The following is a 13,685-nucleotide window of genomic DNA, read 5'->3' as shown; positions in this document are numbered from 1 at the left end:
TTCTTAAGAGTCTATCTGCACCGCCGAGAATGGCTGTGCAGTCCGACTCGGGAGTGACACGGTATCTGTCTCCTCCCGTGTTGAATCGACATCTTGCGATGATGCTGGAGTGTCCTCTCCAGTGAAGCTGAAGCTACAGAGCCTGGGCAGGGTGATATGGAGGGTCTGCTGTTGCCCAAGCAGCAGACCCCCCCTCTCTTCGCAGCTGAAGGGTCCAAGGGAAAGACGGAGTCAATACAGCTTGGTTTCAGGTGCGCCGCAGGAGTTGCCGGTGTTGACTACAACGTCAAACCGCCTTAGGGACTCCGGCTCCGGATTTTCTGTCGGGGTTTACTCCCTTAGCCTTTCCCCTGAAGAGGTATGCCACAAGGCAGCGGAGATTTTTTGGAGTCAGAGTTTTCCTTCTCTGATGTGCCCTGACTGGAAGATCGAACCAGCGACACTTAGCTCGCAGGCCGACGCTCAATCCACTGAGCCAAACCAGCCAGGGGTCTGGACAAAGTACTAGGTGGATTTTATGATTCAAATGCATGTTTATCTGAAAGTTTTCCTTCTCTTGATAAGAAACACCAAGCTGGAAGGAAGACATAAATGATGGAAGATTTTATGTCTTCTTGATTATTTGTGACCAGATTTCTTCAATGTACCCAGTTTTCTTTATTCTAAAAGAAGATTCTGACCCTGGGTTGTCAGTATTGTGTTTTGACAGTGTGTGGTCAGTTCAGGAAACCCCAGTTTATTAGATAACTGCCTGGGGATTTTACTGGAAGTGTGTTGACGTACCAGACTTTTCTTTGAGAAGAAAACTAATCAACTGCTTTAACCCTAAAAGTAACCTACTAACTAATGTATCCTACTGTTCCAGTTGTTTTCATTAAAACCTACCCTGTCAGATCTAAGAGAGTATAAAACCCAGAACATAGGGCACATCTGTCTTCAGGGCTCTGAGACTCCATGACAAGCGTTATCTGGTCTACCAAAGGCACCGGGTTAACTGATGTATGTGTTCACTTGCCCTTCCCTTATTAAAACCATTTTATTTGCTTAGGTTTAATACACAGAGGGCCCAAAGAACCCCTCCTTGTCCTCCTTTTTATTTTTTTCATTTTGCTTTGCTTTTCAGCTACTAAGGAATGAAGTTTGGTATTGCAGGAAATTGCCTTGGTCTCAGAGACATTACACTTTATGGGCATGGTTATAGAAAAACCTGGGGAAGGTTACGGTATTTGAAGAAGCTATTTACAGTGGCTTTTGGGAAAAAGAATAAAGTGTCATATCCTAGACATTTGGACTGCCTTGGAACAAGGGGGCACTATTGTAACATGCATGGGCGCTGGAGTCAACTGCTTGGCTGAGAGTATTGGCTGTATGACCTGCCGGCTGTGTTGCCTTGAATGAGTTACTGAACTGGTCTGTTGCTCAGTTTTCTCACCTGTACAGTGGAGGTATTAATGATACATATTTCATAGAATTGTTATAAGGATTAAGTGAGATACACATGCAAAGTGCTGGAAAGTAAATACTAATAAAGAAAGGTGATATAGACATTTTTAAGAATGAGAAGTCAGTTATCTATGAGTATAGACAGGTTGATCCAGGTGCCTTTGGGAGTTCCTGTATGTTTCTTTTCTGAAATCCTTATTGGATTCCACTAAAAATTAAAGCAACTATATTTATGTAATATTAGATAATTATTTTGTAACTATCTGCTATCTCTAGTACTTTGAAGGGTGCTAGGAACACAAAAACAAATCACAAGTTTGAAAAAGGGCTATAAATATGACCAATACACTCTTTGAAAATTTTATGTGATCAGTGAAGCTACCTTAGTTTGGCCCCAAATTTTCATGGTAACATCTAAAAGGATGGATTTGCCCATCCTTCTAACAATTTTGTACCTCTTGTTTTCAAAATGTAACACTGACTTCCGGTCAAGATGGAGGCATAGACAGACACGCTACATCTCCCTCCACAACTAAGAAGGACTACAACTACCTTAAAACTAGAAACAACCAGAAGTTTCAGAAAATCAAACTGCATGGAAGTCCAGCAAACAAAGATATAAAGAAGAAGTACTCATCCAGACAGGTAGGAGGGGCGGAGCCAGGGCAGAGGGGACTCAGTGTGGTGGTGGCAGTGGCAAGCTGGCAGAAAGCTCAGTCACACAGTTTAAAAAGTCAGGAAGGACACCTGAGGAGCGTTCCCAGCTCCTCACCGGACATCGCATCTCACAGTCCCAGCACCAGGGAAAATCAAGCCTCATTGCTTCTGACTGTGCGGACCAGTGGGGGTTGGGGTGGAGGTAGAAACTGCAGCTCTCAGCAGAATCCGCTTGTTTAAAGGGCCCCCATAGTCCTAGAACGTCCGCAGACCCACCCACTCTGGGAATGACGGCCAGGGCAGCAGCTAGAGGGGCACTGGTTCAGTGCAGAAGTGGGAGAGATGCCTGGAAAAAGGTGCAAGTGCTGGGCAGGCAGCATTGTTCCCTCTCCGACCCTTTCCCCACATACAGTGCCACAATATGGTGAAACAGGTCGCCCTGTACTGACGAATCCTTAAGGCTCTACCTGGGACACAGAGGCAAACAAACTCAAGAGCCTGTCAGAATGAGGAGACAGAGAAGTATGGCCCAAAAGGGGAAATGGATCAAGGTTCCAGTGGGAGAATGAGAGGATAGCCAACCTAACAGATGAGGAGATAGACAACCTAACAGACACATAATTCAAAACACTGGTGATAAAGATGCTCACAGGCTTGACAGATATGCTTGAATATGGCAAACACATAAGAGAAGAAGTGAAGGCTATGCTAAGTGAAACAAAGGAAAAGCCACACAAAACCAATGGTGAAGGAAAGGAAACCGGGGTTCAAATCAATGATTTGGAACATAAGGAAGAAGGAAACCTTCAACCAATGCAGAATGAGGAAGCAAGAATTGAAAAAAATGAGGAAAACTTCCCAAATTTTGTGAAGGAGATGGACATTCAGGTCTGGGAAGCACTGAGGGTCCTGGGCCAGCTGGACCCAGAGGGAATCACAACAAGACGCATCAGGTTTGAGATGCCAAAGGTGAAAGATAATGACAGAGGCCTGGGGACAGCAAGAGAGGCGGAGAGTTGCCTATAGGGGGGTGCCTATAGGACTATCAGCTGATTTCTTAGAGAACATTTAGCAGTCAGAAAGAGACTGGCAAGCAGTATTCAATGTGATGAAAAGCAACCTACAACCAAGATTACTGTATCCAGCAAAGCTATCATTTGGAATGGAAGGGCAGATGAAGTGCTTCCCAGACAAGGTAAAGCTACAGGAGTTAATCATCACCGAGCCATTATTATATGTAATGTCAAAGGGACTTACTTAAGAAAAAGATCAAAACTATGAACACTAAAATGACAACAGACTGAAAACTATCAACAACTGAAACTAAAAAAATGAAAAGCAAACTAAGCAAACAGAGTGGGAACAGAATCATAGGTATGGGGATCATTTTGAGGGTTATCAACTGGAAGGGAGAAGGGGAAGGAAGGGGGACATGGTGCAGAGACTAAGAAGCTTAATTGGTAGGTACAAAATAGAGATGTTAAGAATAGTATAGGAAAGGGTGAAGCCAAAGAATGTACCTACACGACCCATGGACATGAACTAAGGGGTGTGGGATTGCTGGAATGAAGGGGTGTACTGGGTGGAGGGGAGCAAAGGAAAAACTAATAGCATAATTAATAAAATATATTTTAAAAAGTTTCATGAAACCCTGCTTCCACTTACTATGTGTAATGCATTCATATTTTCTTTTCTTTCTTTCTTTTTTTTTTTTGAAAATGTGCCATGGCCCACAAAACACTTGTTTCATGACTCATTACAATTTGTGTTCCACAGTTTGAGAACTGTTCCTTTACCACATGAATTGTATTGGTTGTGTGGTGTTCACTGTGTGGTACAGGTATATTATAATGTATTCAACTGATTCCAGATAGCCAGATGTTTACATTGTTTCTCAGGTTTTCCTATTCCCAAAAGATCGTAGTGAACAAATGGCTACAGAAAACACACACACAGACACACACACACACTCAGGATAAATTCCTAGGAGTATATGGGTATATAATTACTGGGTCAAAAGGTGAGTAGTGAGCCTGATTTTAAAGCTTTTGGTACACATTGCTGAGTTTCCCTCCAGGAAGCTTATATAAATATTTACACTCTTGACAATTGTGTCTGGGGATGTCTGGGCTTCCCTGCCCTCACACATAAAACCACATTTTAAAAGTTAATTTAGAGTCTAAGTCATAGGTGGAATTCACAGCATCACTCAGCGGCGAGGGGAGAACTGTTTTTGGCAGGCGGTTGGACTGATCTATGACTGAAGATTGCTATTGTGTCTAAAATGTATTATGTTAATGTCCCATGCACCATGCTCTGTAGGTGAGGTTTCAGCATTTGTATTTCTCACACATGCCAGCAAAAAGAAATGTGTGTTTTCAACACTTAGCAGACCCTGTATGTTTGTATTGTCAGTGGCCAGGGATTCTCTTGAGTCTCTCAGGAGCATACATGCAGTGACCACGCATCGCATAATCTACAGAACACATTTCACTTCAGATGGTCATGCTCTCCAAAGGTCTGCCTGTACTTCCGGTTAGGTGTCCTTGCTTTCGAGTCGGAGTGTACTGTCTTTGTTAGAAGAGGCACACACTCGCATTTAGAGCCACGCCACTGGGCCTTCACTTTGCAGAAAGCTCAGTTGTATAGCAAAAGGTATATACAAGTTCTGTCTTATTTTTTATGGCTAAAGACTGGAAAACACCTCTGTGTGCATCAGTGTGAGATTGGTTAAATAATTGATGGCTTGTCCACAGAAGGGACACAATGGGTGTTAAAAAGAACGAGACAGCGCTGTACATCTTGGTATATCACAACCTCCCAGATCTTTCTCAGAAGAAAAATGGGCAGAATGGTGTGTTGTGGGAATCCTTCACACTGCAAACTTTCCTTTTTAAAAACCATCTGAGTGGATTTCTTCATGGAAAAAAGTAAAGATGAGAAGATGTCTAACATATTTTAGAAAAATATCGATCAGAAAAAGACCTCAATGATCTAATATTGGTATGATATTATTTCTGATTGAGAATTTTGGGCTGAGTTCTTCTAGGGTGAAGAAAATCCTTGGGAATCACATAGACATTTGAAGAGTGGACTCCACCTCTCAGAAAGGCATGTCTGCCTCTGCCCATTTACACTCAGGGGACACCCACATCGCTCAGTACTCCTTAATCCTTTACAGGGAGCCTGTTCCGAGCTGAGTTATGCCAGTTGGTGCTCCAATGACTAGAATTATGATTGTCTTCCAGGATTGCTGATCATCTAAGTGTTTTATGGAAGATTAAAACTGGGAAGAAACACATGCACTCACACCCATACACACTTTAAAAACAATAAAATCAGAATTTATGACTTCAGCATTAAGAACCTCATGGAAATTCTGGGGTGAGCTTGAGCTTGAAGTAAGAAGGTTTGGCTCAGTGTGTAGGAGACCCTGAGAATGTTCATTATATATTCCACACAACTTGTCACCTAAATTTAACCTCCTCTTCTCTTCTTGTTGGATTTTCAGTAGGTTTATATTCAGGTTTTAAAGTCATTCTGAGCTGGGGTCAAATCTCAGGTCTGCCAAATCTTAGCTATGTAACCTTGAGTTTTTGATCTTGCATAATGCCTTTGCCGTAGGGCTGTTGCTTGTGTTAAAAGAGATACATGAAATACCTAGCGTAAAGGCAGCCCCTCGATAGATACTGAATAATTAGTAGTTCTTTCTTATGATGCTGTTGTTCTTGGAAGAGGGGCATCTCTTAGGAAGGTGTCAGTGAGAACTGCAGGTCTGGGCTGGGCAGGGCCAGGCAGGCCAGAGTGACAGCATCTGTAGGAATAAAGAATCAGACATCCAGTGGGGAAGTGACTGTACCCCCACGATCTTAGAAGAGTCAGTCTTCAGCGTTTGCTTCTTTGTCTTCTGTTTCTCTGTAATGATAACTATTTCAACCCTTAAAAAGTCTTAGTCCTATATGTTTTTTTATGGGCATCAAGGAAGAGTCTGGAGAGATGAGACCACATTGAGGAACTGGCTGGGCGCAGCACACCAGGGAATCCAGCGGGTTCCTTTCTGGGACCTTCCTGAAATAGAAACGGGACACAGAGCTTGGAAAATAATACCCGGCATTGGGTGGTGTGAAAATCCGTGGTTTCCTGCATTGGCCGCAACTTGTACATGTCTGCATATTGAACCTCCAGGTGCTCTAGACTCCAGAGAGAGCACCTGCACCATTCTGATTCCAGACGCAGGAAGCTTGGATGAGACTCAGGTTCCACCCTGGTGCCTGGACTCCCACCCCTCCTTTTTGATTAAGTGTGTTAGGTTTAACAATGCTAGCTGGGCAGGTAGAGATGTGACAGAGAGGGAGCTGCTCTCTGGGATTTCAATTCCAAAGACGGATTTCCAGGTACAAATCAGTGATGCCTCGTAGTGTAAGAAACTTAGGGTCTCAGATTCTTACTCATTTCCTTTCCCTTCTAGTTGTCATGGGGACTTCTTTTCCCTGAGTTATTACATTTTGCACTTCAGCAAATGTTTTGTTGCTTTGGGACCATCGAGTCTCATATGGGACATTTGTCACTGCTTATGATGGAATACACAGAAGTAATTTCTTTCAAATGATTTTTGCTTGAAGTGGTGTTCAATGAATTGAGAAGGATAAGGGTACATATGAATGGAGGGCTGAGTTTCTTATGGCGGGTCCGGGCCTGGAGTGCGTGCCCTCAGCCCTGCCAGCTTCAAGGTGTGCCCTTGCACCTGTGGCACAGAAATGGGCAACGGTTCATTTTATTCTCCTGTGTGAGCACAAAAAGTAAAGGAAGGCATTATTTAATGCTGTAATCTGTTTAACTCTCTTCCAGATCAGTTGTGAAAGTTTTATTTCATTTCCTGGAATGTTTCATCAATAGGAAATAGTCATTCTCCATCATGGAGGTTAGTTCTGTCCTGGGCAGACAGTTAGAGCAGTGTCCATGATGGCATGGTGGAGTGTTCTTGCATACCCTGGGTATTGCAAAGACGGCCTCTGATTTTTATCTATTTTCAGTGCTTTTCAAGGTTCCTGTATGCATGGCATACAGTAAGAAATTTGGCACTAGAACAATTCCTTGGGCTATTTTCTACTTGTTTCATTTCATTCCTTTCTTTTCCCTCCCTCTCCCCTCTCCTTCCTCCCTGCCTGGGTTGGGGGTGTCTAAAACCACCTTTCAGGTTCCAGGATTTGCACTGAGGACTTGAGGATTCGCAGAATTCAGAAAAGCTGTCATTCAGTTACAGTCTGTTACAGTGAAAGGCCACACATTGAAATCAGCAAAGGACAAGAACATAAAGGGCCAAGTCCAGGAGAAACCGGACCCGGCTTCAGCTGTGGTCTCCCAGGGGAGTTACACAGACTGCCATTCTCCCAGCAGTGATGTGTGACAATATGGCTAAGTGCTGCCCACCAGGGAAGCTCACTGGGCGTGGTGTCCTGAAATTTCACTGGGGATCAGTCATGTAGGCACCGAATAACAGGGGCTGACCATAGCCACTCAGTCTTCAGGACCCTCCCTCCAGAGGTCAGGCTGATGGGGCGTGGCCCAGGCTCCCAAACAGCTACGCTGTTCACTACAAATCATGAGGTCAGCATAAACTACTTGGCACGGTCCAGTGTCTCAGGTACACAGGGACAGACACTTTTATCAGGCAGGATACTCCATGGGCACAGAGTTTTATCTCCCAAGACACAGTCCAGGGTCAGTCATTTCCTGGTACTGCCAGGGCTTGGTCCCCTCACACTTGCTGAGGGAACTCTTTAATGTGCACCCCACCCCAACACAGACTTCAGGGCAAGTGGTGCAAGATGCTGGGGAGAGAAAGGGGCTTCCTTGTATTTCATGAAAATGTGAAGACTGCCTGTGACTAATAGATTTGTCTTTCTCACTTTTCTGTCCCACACCTTTGTTACAGTCTACCTTGGAAGGGTAAACCTCTTCATGGTGTTTGCAAAGGAGCAGTCGAATCACATTGCTGAGTTTTCAGTTGGACTCTCCTGGTCCTCAGTTGGGGTAGAATCATGGCAAAACCCAGAAGGGATATGACTAGAGATGGCCTGTCTTCTCTTAGAATTCTGAGACCGAGTTTCAGTCACATCAGCTGGGTTAGGATCCTTGTTTTTGAAACTTAAGTTCTTAAAACAAGTATTGTAGCCCTTCCCCTCTCTTTTCTCTCTGGCCTGTCACTGACCCCAAACCCTGGGCACCAGGTGAGCATTAGCAGAGATTGCCAATAGGTGGCACTTTTTGGAGGCAGTTTATTTACATCAGCTACTCATTGCATGAGTTCTGTAGGCGGGTCTGCTCATATAAATTGCTATTCTCATTCTGACTGACTTACTGTGAACCACACTGGCATGCCTGATCTTAGGCTGACCCTTGTAACAGGGCCTTCAAACAACAGGAAATGCATGATTATTTCATGCTAATAAGCACTGGAGAGCAACACGCTTCTTCTTTTCTATCTTGCTGCAGTGACTCCTGCCGACCTTCTGCTGGCATTCTTGGGTGTCATAGCACATGGTCAGAGCCTAGGTGACCCTGTGGAGCTCTTGACAACCTGAAGAAGCCTAAGACAAGGGTACATGGGTCTTGGCAATAATTTTGTGCAGCCTTGACTGATTTAACAACAAGAACAAGGACAACAACACCTCAAAGCATCCTACTACTTACACAGTACCAATTAGACTTATGGAAGGAGGCAGTATAGAAGCCCTGTATATTAATTATTGATCTTACTCCTGCTACTTCTTAGCTATGGGACCATAGGTCTGTTACCTAACCATTTAGGCTTTTCTCATATGAGGGTAACAGTAGTACTTGCTTTATGGCAGAATTGTGCTAATGAGTAAGACAGTGTGCAAAGTTTTTAGCACTGGGCTTAGCACACAGTGAACATCATAAATGGCAGCCTTATTGTTGACAACAACTGTAGTAATAACAAAAATTATACATTCTGATATAGCTGAGGGTCTTTACACCTACCTACCCTGTAGATTTATGGGTGAAAGTACCTTCCCAATAAGACAATGTAGTCACTGAGATCCATCCCATGTAAGGGATTTCTAGAACCTTCTGCCTCAGCTTCTTTTTCCTCCAGATGTGGGGAAATGGGAACAGTGGAAGAGATATTTTAGATATTGTCAAGGCAGATGCATTTTATCATTTTATTTTTTTTTAAATCCTTACCCAAGGATCTGTTTATTGATTTTGAGAGAGAGGAAGGGTGGGGGGCAGGGGGTGGTGGGAGGAAGAGAGAGAGAGAGAGAGAGAGACAGACAGACAGAGAGACAGAGACAAAGAGAGACAGAAAGAGAGACAGAGATTATAGGAGTGGGCTCGTGTAATTATAAAGACCAAGAAGGCCCATGATCTGCCATCTGAAAACTGGAGACTTAGTAAAGCTGGTGGTGTGATTCATTCTGAGTCAGAAGGCCCAAGAACTTGGAGAGATGATGTCTCAGCTCCAGCAGAGAGAGAATTCACCCTTCCTCCACCTTTTTGTTCTATTTAGACCCTCAGTGGGTCGGGTGATGCCCACCTACAGTGGTGAGGGAGATTTTTCCTTACTCTACTAATTCAAATGCTAATTTCTTCTGGAAACACCCTCATAATCATACCCAGAAATTATGTTTTGCCAGCTGAGTAGGTTTCCTTAGCTTGGTCAAGTTGAGAAGTTAAAAAAAAAATTACAAAGGTATAGGGGGAAGCTAATAAGAAAATGTTGGAAGAACATCTTTGAGGATATCATCACTTTTGGTCATAATGTCCCTACAGAGTGACCTTGGTCCTTCAAATATTGGATATGATTGTTTGAAGTGAGAAAAAAATTGTGCTACATGAAGTTACTTATTAACATCTGTAAGGTGGAGTTCAAGTACAGATTTTGAGAGTTGCTGTGAAGCAACATGCTTTGTAGCATGTGTGGAATTCCTGGTGCTCACTGGCTGCTCAGTAAGTGTTGTCGGGCTTCCTTTAATCTATAAGGTGCATTCTTAGTCTTATGGCCACTTGGAATAAAGCTAATTAAATCACAATACTTTCACATTTAAAATTAAAAAATTTTGTATATTAAAAGAGCATTTTTATACTTAGATGTTTACCTTCTATCACTCCTGTGCATTCATGCATCAGAAAAAATAGATGAGATAAATTGGTTCAGGTATTCCTATAATTTCGTGTTCAAGGTTTGACCCTTCTAAGTTCCTCCCAGTTTGCAATGTCCTTTCTCCCACCCTTTCCATAGTATTGTTTTATGTCCCATCAAGGCTGCCACTCTTGCAGCATTTCTCAGAGGTTGCCCTTACGGTCTCTTGGACTTCTTTTAGGCTTCTGCTGGTTTTGATGCACAGGCTGAGATAGTGACAATATGTCATGACTTCTGCCCAGCCAGTGGTCATTATGAGACCCATTCTGATTTCAGAGAGGCTAAAATATCAATAAAAATATACATTTTAGGACTGATGAAATTAGGTAGTTGGCTCACTTTCCTCTGCTTCTCCAATCTTTGCCAATAGCAGCACCAGGTGGCACACTTACTCTGATTGTTCACAGAATCATACAACCTTTCCTGATACTGTGTAGAGAGGGGTTGGGTAATGGTGGCTTCTGTGCTCTGCTCACCCTTGGTCTCCTATGTGAAACCTCCCCAGCTGACAGCATGCAGTCTCAGTATGCCACAGCTAAGCCTTTATAATGATACAGTCAACTCTTCTGTCTTTTCCCATCATTCGTTATATGCCAGACACAATGGCCTCTGTTTATTGAACAGCCCATGCTTGTGTCTGACTCAGGCCCTTGCCTTTATCAGTAGTTCTCAATAAGAGGCGTTCTGACCCTCCCACTTGAGAAGTGAGTGGAAGCATTTTTCACTACCCCAATGGCTATCAGAAAATGCTCCCCTTTTCCTGCGGGAGCCACCGGCCTGAGAGGAGTGTGGCTTCCTCTCTCCATGCCATGGCATGTGCTCGTCCATTGATATCAGTGTATTCCGAAAAGGGGGAATCGTCTGGCAAAAATGTCACTTTGCCTGCTGTGTTCAAGGCTCCCATTTGACCAGATATTGTGAACTTTGTTCACACCAACTTGCGCAAAAACAATAGACAGCCCTATGCTGTCAGTGAATTGGCAGGACATCAAACCAGTGCTGAGTCCTGGGGTACTGGCAGAGCTGTGGCTTGAATTCCCAGAGTTCGAGGTGGTGGAACTCATCGTTCTGGCCAGGGTGCTTTTGGAAATATGTGTCGTGGGGGCCGCATGTTTGCACCAACCAAAACCTGGCGCCGTTGGCATCGCAGAGTGAACACTACACAAAAGCGATATGCCATCTGCTCTGCCCCAGCTGCCTCAACCTTACCAGCGCTGGTCATGTCTAAAGGTCACCGCATTGAGGAAGTTCCTGAACTTCCTTCGGTAGTTGAAGATAAAGTTGAAAGCTACAAGAAAACCAAGGAAGCTGTTTTGCTTCTTAAGAAGCTTAAGGCTTGGAATGATGTAAAAAAGGTCTATGCCTCTTAGCGAATGAGGGCTGGCAAGGGCAAGGGCAAGATGAGAAACCATCGTACCCAGCGCAGAGGGCCCTGCATCATCTATAATGAGGACAATGGTATCATCAAAGCCTTCAGAAACATCCCTGGAATTACTCTGCTTAATGTCAGCAAACTGAACATTCTGAAACTTGCTCCTGGTGGACATGTGGGCCGTTTCTGCATTTGGACTGGAAGTGCTTTCCGCAAGTTAGATGATCTGTATGGCACTTGGCGTAAAGCAGCCTCCCTCAAGAGTCACTACAATCTTCCCATGCACAAGATGCTCAATACAGACCTTAGCAGAATCTTGAAAATCCCAGAGATCCAAAGAGCTCTCCGAGCACCACGCAAGAAGATTCATCACAGAGTGCTGAAGTAGAATCCACTGAAAAACCTGAGAATCATGTTGAAGTTAAACCCATATGCAGAGACCATGCGCCGGAACACCATTCTTCGCCAGGCCAAGAACCACAAGCTCCGGCTGGATAGAGCAGCAGCGGCACTAGAAGCCAAATCAGATGAGAAGGGGGTTCAAGGCAAGAAGCCTGTGGTAGGGAAGAAAGGAAAGAAGGATGTTCATGTGATGAAGCTGAAGAAACCAAAGAAGGCTTTGCTGGGAAAAAAGGCTGCAGCCAAGAAACCAGCAGCTCAGAAGAAACCTGCAGAAAAGAAACCCACCACAGAAGAAAAGAAGCCTGTGGCATAAACTTAAATTTGTTTATTCCATAAAGGTCAAATCACTGTGGACAGCTAGTTTTGAATAAAAAACGTTAAAGGCAGTGAGAAAAAAGAAAGAAAGAAAGAAAATGCTCCCACTAGGTAGGTGAGGTCAAGGGATACTAAATGTCCTGCAATGCTCAGGACAGAACCACACAAGAACACCCCCACTTCAAGTTCCAACAGCACCCCCTGTAAGAAAATCTGCACCTACCTCAGTGGCTTTGCTGTAGCTTTCCTGGATATCTCTTGTCACTCATTCATGAAATGTTCAGAGCAAAGCCTGCCACCTAGGCTCCAGCCCTGCTCCCTCCAGCTCAGGTCACTTTCTGTCATACCGCTGAGTGTGGTCCCATCCTAGCACTTGACACTGCCTGAGGTGCTCTTGTTTATCTGATTACTTCATTGTTTTTTGCTTGTGTCCTTCCACTGGTACATACATTCCATGAGAACAAGGATTGGGCCTAGTTTGTTTACTGCTATATCCTCAGCATCCAGGGCAGAACCTTGCTCATAGTAAATATTTATTGAATGAATGAACAAATGAATGAATGGAGACTTAGCATATCTGCTTATTATCTTAAGCCTCTAATTAGACAGACAGCTATTTGTACCTGCCCACTTTCCATGCCTTCTCTTTAGTGAATGACACTTGAAAAGAAAAAAAGAGACTCGCCAGTAGTTGGCTGTCATAGTGACTGTATGCAATTCTTGTTGTTTTCTAAGGATGGTGACATTGCTCATCAGTGTCAAAGTGAGTTGGATGGGTGATGTCTTAAACAAATTGCTTCCTGAAAAGTGGTTTCTAGAGCAGGAATCCCTGGATGTTTCTGTTTGGGATGGCAACACGTAGGGGAGATTATGATGTTGGTTGTTGAAGGGTGCCCATTCCAGTTAAGCTTTCTTTGAGATTCCAAGTGCGGTGCACAGACCTTCTGATTGCAGGGCAGCACTTCTCTTCCAGCACTGGAGTCTTGTGGTTGAAGTGATTAACGGCATCTCATCAAGGCTTCCACCAGACAGTGGAGATGAGACCAGGAGACACTGTGTAGCCATCCTCAGGGCTCCTTCTAAGCCAGGACATGTCTCTGCTTCTTCCCTTAATGTGAATTTGATGCTCTGAGTAGGTCCAGCCTGTAAGATGAATGAACCTCAGAGATTTTAGGTTCCAAGTGACTCCTTTAACCAATGTGGTCAAGGTGATTAGCAGCCCGGTGCTCTGATTGTGGCTGTCTTCATGAGATGGGTCTTTTGATGTGTGGTGGCTCATTTAAACCAGGCAAGATGAAAGCATAAATGAAGCAATGATAGATCTGTGTG

General features: G+C 43.9%; 1 protein-coding gene and 1 pseudogene across 1 annotated transcript in view; both read left to right on the top strand.

The window, feature by feature from the left end:
- Positions 1–13,685, top strand: part of HS3ST4 (heparan sulfate-glucosamine 3-sulfotransferase 4) — a 538,633-nt gene that overhangs the window by 45,141 nt on the left and 479,807 nt on the right. The gene's annotated exons all lie outside the window — the stretch shown is intronic.
- Positions 11,042–12,378, top strand: LOC150009739 (large ribosomal subunit protein uL4 pseudogene; annotated as a pseudogene).

This window comes from Furipterus horrens, unplaced genomic scaffold (genome assembly GCF_987537825.1).
Source record: "Furipterus horrens unplaced genomic scaffold, mFurHor1.1.pri manual_scaffold_5, whole genome shotgun sequence".
Lineage (NCBI taxonomy): Eukaryota > Metazoa > Chordata > Mammalia > Chiroptera > Furipteridae > Furipterus > Furipterus horrens.
This window is presented reverse-complemented; position numbering and strand designations above follow the sequence as displayed.